Source organism: Gavialis gangeticus, unplaced genomic scaffold (assembly GCF_001723915.1).
Source record: "Gavialis gangeticus isolate Ggan-Ray unplaced genomic scaffold, GavGan_comp1, whole genome shotgun sequence".
Classification (NCBI taxonomy): Eukaryota; Metazoa; Chordata; order Crocodylia; family Gavialidae; genus Gavialis; species Gavialis gangeticus.
In genome coordinates this window covers 3,139,150-3,146,979 of record NW_017729032.1, presented here as the reverse complement: position 1 = coordinate 3,146,979, position 7,830 = coordinate 3,139,150, and the positions used below count along the sequence as shown (strand labels likewise).

Here is a 7,830-nt window from a genome sequence, read left to right as displayed (position 1 = left end):
TAAGAAACAGGTAGTCTTAAGTTAAGTAAAAAGGCCCTCCTCCTCTACATGTACAAGAGCATTTACTTACAAGGCAGGATTCACTTCAGTACTAAGCTATTCCACTACCTCCTCCCCCACCCAGTAGATACCAGTATGGGCTGATCCAGGGTTTCGAAAAGTGGGGTGCAGATGGCAAGGTGCATAAAACAAGGCATCTTTTTCTCTAGTAAAAAATAAACTAGAAGCTTTACCAATATGCTAGGAGCCCAGGGTTGAATTATTCAGTTTAAGATTTAAAAAAAAACTCAAAAAACCCCAAAAAAAACCCAACCAAAAAACCACTACTTCATTGGAATGAGTTAAAGACAATCTGCAGGGCTGTAAAATAGCAGCTGCATTACCAGGAACAGTGAACATGCAGAAGAATTGCAGAATAAAAGATAGCTTGATTGTCTGGACATCAGGAGCATTAAAACAGAAGAAAGGGTTGTTAATGCCTGTGGAGTGAGGAGTGTAGAAGGGATCAGGTAGATGACAATGAGCCATGAAGTCAATGGACTCCCTCAGTGCTGCCTCACTAGAAATGCTGCTGCCATTGCCAGGCCGTTGGTTTTAAACTTTGGATGGAGCAGGAATCAAAGGTGGAGAAATGACACAACTGCATCAGTATGCTCCTATACTCCCCTCCTTCCCTGGATCCACCCCTGGATAACAGCAACTTCTACATAAATAGGTTGTATTAACTTGGTTTAAATATTTCTTCCTCCCTTCTACATGTGTAATTTTTAAATTAGTTATTCAGGCATCAGGAGAGATCTGACAATGGAAAGAGTAGGCTGGCATCCCATAAGGGAGTGTAGACTAGTGACAGATGACTGGAGAATGCTGAATATTTTACATGTGGCTTTATTTTTCTTAAAGGAAAATCATAGACCTTAAAGTTTGCTACTAACAGTCCACCAGCCGTTACTTTCTTCGCTCCAAACCCATGTACATGTTTCTTGTTAAGGACTCTGAGTAATGTCTTCCAATGGGTCTCTCCTATATGAAATACTGAGGGTTCCCGCTAAAATGCTTTCCAAATTGTACAGCACAGGCGTCCATTCCAGCCCAATGAGGAAGGAGTTTCAAGCAGGTGGAGCAGCATGTGAGTAAGCCTGCTCTCTGTTCCCAGTGTTATTTATGCATTTTTTCCAATGACTTTGAAATACAAAATGTACAAGCAGCCTTGGAAGTGAGGATTCAGTCCTCCCCAGCCAGAACAGTATCCAACTTCCTGAGTCACCAAGCCTAAGTCCAAGTCCCTCTTGCGTAGTCTCCTTGTGGCTCCAGGACTTTTTGCTTCTTCGCTGTGCAGAGGTCTAACTCGGACAAGAAGTTGCTCTAAGTCCTGTGACCTGGTACTCATGATGCTGTTGTGATATGTAGAAAAGCAGAGTTTAAATCTCTTTGGTGTAAGCAGGCTTAAAACATGGGCCTTTATGTCCTGGCCAAGTGGTGTAATCACTTAGGCAAAAGGTTGGCATGCCAACCCCCTCTGTAAGCTATGGCATGGAGTCATGGAAAAGTAGGACTAGAAGGGACCTCACAAGGTCATCTAGTGCAATCCCCTGCTCAAGATGGGATCATCCTTGTCTAAACCATCCTAGACAAGTGTGCTTAACATGCTCTTAAAAAAATTCCAAGGGTGGAGATTTGATTACCTCTCTAGATAGTTTATTCCAATGCTTAGCTCATTCTTCCATGAGGAAGTTTAAAATGAAGTAAATGCTTCCTATTAGGTATCCAATCTAAATTTCCCTTCCTGCAAGAGAGGGAAAATGTGGCCACAGAGAATAGTTTATCACCATCCTCAAAAAGTTGGGAAGCAGAGTTCTTGGTTGATGGCAGTGCTGGCATTTTGTATGGCCTTTCATTTCTGGTGACAAAACTGAATTGCAACAAGGCACAAGGGGAGATGGACACCTCTGTGGCCATTATGAGCTTCTCAGCATGCACAGTAGAGCAAACTTAGTCATATAGGGTGAAAATATAGATACAGAAAAACTTGAAATGCGCTGATGCAATTCATGGTGTCATAACGGGTCAAGGAAGATATTATGTCATAGCTTAGACACCTAACCCTCTGTAAGCGCTATGTTTCTATCTTAGCAGCAAAGCAGATGGTTTTCCTCTAAGAAGGAATTAGACTTCGAGGGAGGTACAAGGGGACTGAACCTGGAAGTCAGTCACCATCTCTCAGCGCAACCTCGAGCTCACTTTAATTAGAAACAAGAGATGGAGACTGTGACAAGTTAGCAAAATGATAAACTTCCCTTTTTGCTTTGTAAAATATTGGTCACTAGTGTGGCCTTCACTGCAGACTATAAACTCTTCTTTTATAGTAGGACTAGATTATGTCTGAAAATGGTGCCATCAACAAGGGTATTTCCACCCTGGTAAGGCAACAGTTGCTAGTGGCAGAACAATGGGTTTTTAAAGATGCTGTCTGGAGCAGTCAACATAGGAGGCTGAGTAAAAAAACCCGCCAGCAGAAGAAAAGAAACTGCTTTCAACACGTGGCAAGTCTCTCAAAGCCCAAAAACCATTACCAGAAACAGGGAGGCAACTAAAGGAATTGGGGGCAAGAGGGGCTTTGCCTTAGCCCACAGACTCTACCCAAACCCGAACTCTTCAGTGTGGTTGGGGTCTTGAAAGGACTTTGCATTCAGGCACAGATATCACATGCAAGAATACCGCATGCTCCGTACTTTAGGGTTGTTGGCTGTAGCCGTGTTGGTCTAAAGACACATGCAGACGAGGTTCTTTGGGTAAACATGGTACCTTTTATTAGACCAACTAAATAGTTGGAAAAAAATGTTCTTTGCAAGCTTTCGGACAAAAAACACCCTGTTTGTGCGGAAAGCTTGCAAAGAACAATTTTTCCAACTATTAAGCCAGTCTAATAAAAGATATTGCATTTACCCAAACAACCTTGTCTGCCAGAATACAGGGCATGTGGGCATTTGAGCACCTCTGCAAAGCTGGGGTCCCTTGCTTTTCCTGCCACGTGTCCCTGGACGGTGAAATAAACCATAGCAACCACAAGAGGTGAGTCTAAGAAAACTTCTGTAAGCGACTGGAGAAGCATGGGAGGGCTTAGTCCTAGTTTTAAGGCCTAAGGCAGGTGGCATGGGTATTTTTGACATCCTAGGAAGGGTGCCAGACCAGAGCGCTGCACCCAGGAGGACACTGTGAAGCACAAGAATTAGAAAAAAAATAACTGCATTCTGCCCAGCTGGCTTGAAAGCATGCAGGATCTGGAAGTGGGTCTAATTAGTACAGTACAGTGACAGCACAAGAGAGACTCAACCGCACCTTCAGTCTTAATGGCAACCACAGAAGACAGTGACCCTCTTCACCAAAGGCGACTGCACGATCACATGGCAAAGGCTGTGCAGAACAGCTGGGTAGGTGGTAGCCACTTTGAATAAAGGCAAAAGCTTGTGGATTCGATGCCAGAATCGGGGGAAATCACGAGAAATGTTAAAAGCTTCACAAACACCCACACACATGCACTCCTCTGAATATGACAACCCTTGTGATGAAATGAGTCAGCAACTGTAATTTCATTTTCTGTGCTTCTCACAAGAGGTTTAGAGAGGATTAATCTGAAGCGCAGCACCCCATCAGCTCCTTGGCCCTAGTTGATGGATGAGCCCCTGAATGGGCAAATGTCCACATTTCGTTACACATTTTTAATCATCTGTCTCACAAGTTGCACTTCCCCACTTAGCAACCAAAGGATGATGAATCACTTTTGGGCTGCTATCCCCCAAGAGACATAGATTCCCCTAGCTGTAGAATTAATGAAGGATTGGGAATAAGCCTTAATGAAACTACAATGGTCCCATCTTTTCCAAGGCAAGAAACGCATCTTCCTTTATAATACAAAATAGACACTTACCCTCACAGCTTCTGGCCCATTTTAGAGGGCACCTAAACCTTGACTCCAAGACACTAGGCCAATTTCTTTTCCACCTATTAGCTGCCTAGAGTTAACTTAAACTGTCCCCATTGCACCCTATTTCATTAATTGAAAGACTGTTAAGACAAAAGAAAAGGCAGGCGTGTCCACCTCTTACTTGCTGCTTTTTGTGACTTAGCTTGCAGAAGATGGCAGTGTTACAAAGTAGGCACATCTCGTTTTCTCAGAGACTTGAGGATGGAATAAAGTTGCACATAAAATAGGATAGTGTCTGGCTTTTCCAGCCCCAGGAACCCACCACATCCCGTTTTAAACACCTTTTGGTAAGAAAAAAATAATACATGCCTTATATCCAGTCAGAATTTCTCTAGCTTCTGCTTCCAGCCCAAGTAAAGGACGGTGCTGAGTAAAGATTTACTGCAGTGTTTCTGGGAACTCTGCCTTCCTAAAGTATAATCCCTTCCAGAGGTAATCCTGAGGCAGTGCTGCCTCAGTGCAAGGCCATGGCTAATAGTCACAAACTTCTTGTGTAAGGAGGGGGTGTACATATATACACACTATCATTTGCCTTACAGCAGTGCCTAGAAGCCCCTAATCAAGATTGAGATCCCATTGGGGTAGGAACTATATCTGCACAAACACACAAGGTAATGTCTCACCCCAAAGAATTTACAATCTAAATGGACAAAGGATGGGATGGGGAACAGTGCCATGGACAGATGAAGCGATTTGTCTGAGATTGGGAATCTAGGCTATAGCCATGTTGATCTAAGCAGAGAGGCAGATGAAATCTTTGGATAGAGGCGATATTTTTTAGTAGACCAACTCAAATTTGGCTGAGTTGACACCATGCTCGGACCTGAGCCCCACATTTCAGATTCCTAAGCCATTGGCCTCTCCAGTGGGAGACGTTGCCCATTTTGAAGGCTGCAAAAACTGAGTGAAAAAAATTATGATTAAGAACATAAGAAGTGCCTTACTGGGTCAGACCAATGGTCCATCTAGCCCAGTATATCTCGTCTCTGATAGTGGCAGAAATGGATGCTATACAGGGAGAGTGTGCACTGGATCTCTCTAGAGTGATTTATCCCCTATCCCTAGCATCCACCATTACTGGTTTAGAAATGCCAAAGGAAACATCTCCAACCATTCTGTTCAATAGCCATTAATAGATCCATCATCCATGCATCTATCCAGTCCCTTTTTTTTAACCTGGCTACACCGTCTGCCTCTACTGCCTCCTGTGGCAATGAATACCATAAGTTGTGTACAAAAAGGACTTTCCTTGGTTAATTTGAAACCTATCACTTACTAATTTCAGACCCTAGGTACAGTATTCTGGGACTTGGTGAAAAAACTGTTCCCTTGGTCCTCATCCTTCATAATTTTATAAATTTCTATCATATCCCTCTTCAGCTTTCTCTTTGCCAAACTGAAGAGTCCTAGCCTTTTTATTCTCTTCTGGTGTGGCAATAGCTCCAGGCCCCTGACCATTTTAGTTGCTTTTCTGTGCACGTTTTCCAAGTCTGCTACATCCTTTTTGAGATGTGGGGACTAAAACTGCATGCATTATTCTAGATATGGGCACACCACGGATGTGTATAGTGGCACAACAATGTCCTCCCTTCTTAATGGTGCCCAACATTTTTTTGCAGGTTAACACCAGCATGGAAATGTGGTTGCAGTCAGCTGATGATGATATAAACATAAAACCAACAAATGCAGAGACAGCATGTCTAGAAGATAGGTCCAGAAAGCTCAAGTCAGACTGCTGGAGGGAGGATAACATGGGAAGACAGCCGGATTGCTATGCAATAGAATCACTATGGCATGCTGTCATTATCATGTGGTGTTGTTCCCCCCCCCCCACACACACCTACTCACACAGTACGTTTGGGACCTTAAATCTATTTTATTTTTAGTGGGAAATGCGAGTAGGTGAAGATATGCTCTAAATCAGTATTTTAGGCAAAGAGGCTTAATTATGTGCATTTGCTAATTGTTGTGTTTCTGCATTTTATTGCTTTTGGAACATCTGCTCACCCCCACACATAAAAGCTGGAGAAAAAGTTGCTTGGCTGCTGTTGCTACTGTACAAACCTCTCAGGATTTTTTCTGTTTATTTGTTAAAAACGTCAGTGCTGGTAGACGCTGCCAAAGAGAGCCCTGGAGACTGAAGCCTCCTGTTTATCCACAGAATAAATACAGCACAGACTACAGTCCTGCAAGCTACCCCAACTCTATACCACTCATGTGCATTTGCCTGGAGTCAGAGGCTAGAAAGTAGCTCTGTCTCCATCCACACTCAGGTTTTACCCTTTCTGCTACAGCTTTCATTAAGATTAGTTGGATTGGTGGTTCAGGGACATAGGCCCTTGTCCACTGGTAAGTGTACTGAGACATGGTTTGCCAAAATAATTGCTGATTTACCCCCTATAAAACCCACTGAAGTCAGCTAAACTTCACAGAACATGTCAACAACAAACCTGGCTTTTCTGTTTCCATGGTAAGACCTCAGTTCTTCAAGGAGATGCACCAGGACAGACCCATTTACTGATCCTACCTTACTGGCTTCCACAGGGACCTGCACCAATGAATCAATTTATGGAGTCAACCCCCCGAATTATAATAGCCGTATGAAAGATACCTTTCAAGTAGGAAAGAGACCCAAATAAAAATAAAATACATCTAAATTTCCTGAGACTGTAACTTTGGAGCTCAGGCCTTTGTAAATGCTTAGATTGGTACCCTAAAGTTGAAGAACCACAGCTCAAAGTTAAGTTTCAGGTCCAAATGCAAATCTCATTGCTTGGGCCTAACTCTGCTAAAATGAAGGAGGAATTGTTATATACCAGCTATATAAAATAGCAGGCAATTAAAGGAAGAATATAGTAAACTGAAAAAGTTTTGATTTAGACCAACAAGAGAGAGGGAGGTCAGAGTTTTGACTTTAATTAGACATGGGGAACTTGCAGTAGCTGCTAATATGTCCACAGGCATTAACTCTAAACCATCGAAGGCACTCACTGATTTCATTCTTATTTTGAAGGAAAGCCCCATCTGCTGAATTAAACACACCATTTCCTGTTGACCCTGGTTATTTATTTCTTAGTCCCCATTATCCAACTATTATTGTTACTCTACTTAGTTTGGGAGAACCTAAAGAATCTCAGCATCAAGTAGGGCTGTGCAAAGCTTCAGCCCCTGATTTGATTCAGCAGATTTTCGGTCCAATTCGGTGGCTGAAGCTGAATCGAATCAGAGGACCCTTTAATCTCTCCAAATCGAATCAGAACCCTCCAAAAACGATTCGGAGAGATTTGGCGATTTGGACATGGACACAGCTTTAAATGTTTCTACATACCTGTAGGTAGCAGGTGGCTCATGAGTGCTGCGATGCTGGGGCGCATGGAGTGTCCCACAGAAGCACGGGGAGCAGTAGACTGAGAAGTGGACCAGAATCATGTCCGGTTCACTTCTGGGTCCACTGGGGAGCATATGGGGGCGGCCTTATGCCCCTCCCAGCTCAGCGGCTGGTGCCTCCTGGGTCTGGGGGGAGCACCCACGGTCCCCCCGTGGCCGATTGCTGAGCTGGGGGCGTGGGGGGGGAAGCGCACTCCCCAGCAGAGGACCAGAAGTACTTCCAGTCCACTTCCGGGTTTGGCGCTGAGCACGTGGAGGGCACCCCCACACTCCTATGGGACGCTCCATGCACCCCAGCATCGCAGCAATCACAGGTCGCTCCTCGTACCTCGAGGTACATAGAAAAATGTTCTAAAGCTGCGTCTATGTTGGAATCGCCGATTCTCTGAATCAGCATCGAATCTTCAGATTCAGATTTGGCCGAATTGAACCAGGGACAGTGATCTGAATCAACAAAT

General features: G+C 43.9%; 1 long non-coding RNA gene across 1 annotated transcript in view; it reads left to right on the top strand.

The window, feature by feature from the left end:
- The window catches only part of LOC109302444, a 37,977-nt gene extending 31,352 nt beyond the window's left edge, over positions 1-6,625 (top strand). The window contains exons 3-4 of the long non-coding RNA XR_002098776.1: positions 834-836; positions 6,615-6,625. This is a non-coding gene — a long non-coding RNA (uncharacterized LOC109302444). The remainder of the gene's footprint in view (positions 1-833; positions 837-6,614) is intronic.
- The last annotated feature ends 1,205 nt before the right edge of the window (positions 6,626-7,830 follow it).